The 3,521-nt window shown below is 38.9% G+C and overlaps 1 pseudogene; it reads right to left on the minus strand.

Moving 5' to 3' along the window:
• Positions 1-751: 751 nt before the first annotated feature.
• Positions 752-850, minus strand: LOC132297733 (small nucleolar RNA R71; annotated as a pseudogene).
• Between the last annotated feature and the right edge of the window lie 2,671 nt (positions 851-3,521).

A 3,521-nucleotide genomic window follows, 5' to 3' on the forward strand; every position in this document is an offset into this window, starting at 1 on the left:
TGTGTTTTGCATTGTGCATGCATGGACGTCGTTCATTGAGACCAACTCTTGTCCCTCTTGATTTGCATCTTGAATCCATCGTTAGAAATCTTAGGGGAAGAGGAAGTTCAAATAGAGCCAATCTATCAATGGATGACCATAATAATGATCATGTTGAGGACCTTGGTCACATAGACCAACAAGGTATCTTTCATCCCAATGTGCACAATGAGAACATACAAGTACCATTAGGCATGCCTAGGCCATTCATTCACCAACCACCACAACAACAAGGCCAAGTTCCATATGGAATGCCAAGGCCAATGTATGCTCCACAACCTCCCATCATCAATCAAGGAATTCAAAACCAAGGTGTTCATATTGCACCTCAAGTAGCTAATCCACCTCTTGCTTTAAGAGACCATTATGTGCCTAACGAGTATAATGCACCTACATGCATCCAATTGCCTCCATTTAGAGCACATCATTATGAAATTAAGCCACAAACCATTCAAATGCTTCCTAACTATCATGGACTTCCAAGTGAAGAACCTTACAAGCATTTGGATGAGTTTCTTGAAGTATGTTCCACCGTAAAATATACGGACATGCCGGAAGAGGTTTTAAGACTCAAACTTTTTCCATTCACCTTAAAAGATAAGGCAAAGTATTGGTTTAACAATCTTAGGCCTTTTTCAATCACTTCTTGGGCAGAAATGCAACAAGAGTTCTTGAGGAAGTACTATCCGGTTTCTAAGACCAATGCCATGAGAACCTCAATTCGAGAATTTTCACATGAGGATGGAGAAACGTTTCATGAGGCATGGGAACGCTTCAATGAATTGCTTAAGAAGTGTCCACATCATGACATGCCCAAATGGAAATTAGTTCAATACTTCTTTGAGAGCTTATCGGACAACTATAAGGGTATGGTTGATGCTTCCATGGGTGGCTCATACATTGATAGGCATGAGGATGATGTGTGGCGTCTTTATGAGAGCATGAGTGAAAATTCTTTGCATAAAACACTATCATCCAAGAATGGTAGAAATTCACAAGGTAGGAAGAGTGTTGGCTTACATCAAGTTGACCATTCAAATGAAATAGCCTCTGAAATGAAGTCTTTATCTCAAAGGTTTGATTAATTTTTGATTAACCAAAACTCGGCGAACCAAGTATCTTCTTTCCCTAACCATTCTCATCGTGCATCAAATGAAACATGTATGACTTGTTCTAGTGTTCTTCATTCTACTTCTCATTGTCCTCACGGATAAGTGCAAAATGAACCTAATGAACAAGTCAATGCAACTTTTGTGAACCAAGGGAACAATCCTTATGGTACTCACTATAATCCAAGTTGGAGGAATCATCCGAATTTCTCTTGGAAAAACCAAGGAGAGGGCTCAAATTCTTTCCAAGGCAGTTTTCAAGGGAAGTACATTCCACCTCCACTTCAAAACCAAGGATCCTAAGGCTATAGACCTTATCAATCACAAGGGAATCAATTTGCTAATTCTTATGTTCCCAACCAATCTTATTCCCAAGGTAATACTAGAAGTCCCGCCTTTGAATAAAAAGTTTTAAATGCTTTGGGCACTTTAGAGGCTAACACACAGTTGCTTCATTCTCACTCTCAATCTATTGCGAAGCTAGAAACCCAAGTAGGGTAAATAGCAAGCACTTTTAATGCAAGAGAGAAGGGAAAGATGCCTATTAATGCCCCACCTAAGCAATAGTGTGTTGTGGAAACCCATTCCTCATCGGAAGGCCACACCATTGAACATGTAAATACGGTGACTACATTGCGGAGTGGTAGGATTGTGGACAATCAAGTTGGAATGTCCAATGAAGAGAGTGAACCAGTGCAACCTCAAGTTGTCACCTGTCCCGTTTCACATCCCATTCCTCCTTCATTGCATATACATGACCTTGTAAATGAGACAGTTTTGAAAAATATGTTTGAAAAAGAAGTTTTGAAAAATGATGTTGAAAAGGTTTTGTTGAAAAATGATTTGGAACAAAATGATTTAAAAACTTCTTGTGTTGAAGAGAGTTCAAAAGAAAATTCTGAAAAAAGTGTTGAAACCAAAAGTTCCATTTCCGGATGCTTTAAAAGGATCCATTTCAAAAGACAAGCAAAAGGCAAAAACCAATGAAATCATGGAAATGTTTAAGCAAGTGAAAGTTAATCTTCCACTATTGGATGCAATCAAGCAAATTCCGGCTTATGTCAAATTCTTGAAAGACTTGTGCACCCAAAAGCGGAAGAACAAGAGCTAAGCACCAAGAAAAGTGGTTTTGACCGAGCAAGTAAGCTCAATTTTGCAACATAACACTCTTCCAAAGTTCAAGGACCCCGGTCACCCACTACATCATGCATTATTCGTGATCATATCATTAATCGGGTGCTTCTTGACTTAGGAGCAAGTGTTAACCTTCTTCCATACTCAGTTTATGTCAAATTGGGCCTAGGTGAATTGAAACCGACGTCGATAGTTTTGCAACTTGCCGGCTGATCTATTAAGAAGCCTAGGGGTATAATTGAGGATGTTTTGATTAAAATTGACAAATTCTTCTTTCCCATTGATTTTGTTATCATTGACACGGAACCGGTCCCCAATCCTAAGAGCCAAATTCTCGTTATCCTTGGCCGAACTTTTCTTGGCAACCGTTAATGCCAACATCAATTGTAGGAAGGGGATAATGAAGATCTCATTTGGCCACATGAAGGTGATGTTGAATATCTTTAATCCCACGCCCAATTCATTTGACAAATATGAAGGAGAGGTTAATGTTGTAGATAAATGTCATGATCTTTAATGTCAAGGAAATGAGCTTTTGTGTAAGACCAAAACTTCAAAGGGATCATCTTCAATCTTGCATTCTCAAAGTCTTGTTTCAAATTCTTGCTTTGAAAGGGCATGGAAGCCTAAAGGTTGTGATTACATAGACAAAGGATCAAAAGTTTCTTTTGAGCTTAATCCAATAAGTTCTCCAAAGAACCATTTGTTGGGTGGAGTTCAAAGCATCTATCACCCTAACAAGGAGGGGATGCATTATAAGATCTTTGATCCGGGCTAAACGAGCCCAATGTCTTGCGAGACATTAAAGACTAGCAAAGACATTTTGTAGGGTGTCAAAACCCTATTCTTCCCTCATTTCTATCTTTCATTTCATTTCTTGCGAAGTCTAGATACTTATTTTTGGTTCATATGCATTGAAAGGAACTTTGGTGAGGATTGCATGAGCTTTCATGTCATTATTGAGCATTCTGCATAGTTCGATCGATCTCAAACCTGAGTTCGATCGATCGAACTCCATCCTGCATCCAACACTTAGAAAATTTTTCGACCTGCAGAAGCCTGCATCCAAATCACCTCTTTGTCCCATCGTTTAAACTTATTCTTAGATCGATCAGTAGACCTTCGATCGATCCAACTTCCAAGTTCGATCGATCTTATGATTCAACACTTAGAAAAATTTTAAGCCTGCATAAACCTGCATATTTCACCTCTTTGTCTCATCAATCGAAACATTCCAAG

This window comes from Cornus florida, unplaced genomic scaffold, assembly GCF_030987335.1.
Source record: "Cornus florida cultivar Cherokee Brave unplaced genomic scaffold, ASM3098733v1 CherokeeBrave_3.0.0_Hap2_Chr02, whole genome shotgun sequence".
Classification (NCBI taxonomy): Eukaryota; Viridiplantae; Streptophyta; class Magnoliopsida; order Cornales; family Cornaceae; genus Cornus; species Cornus florida.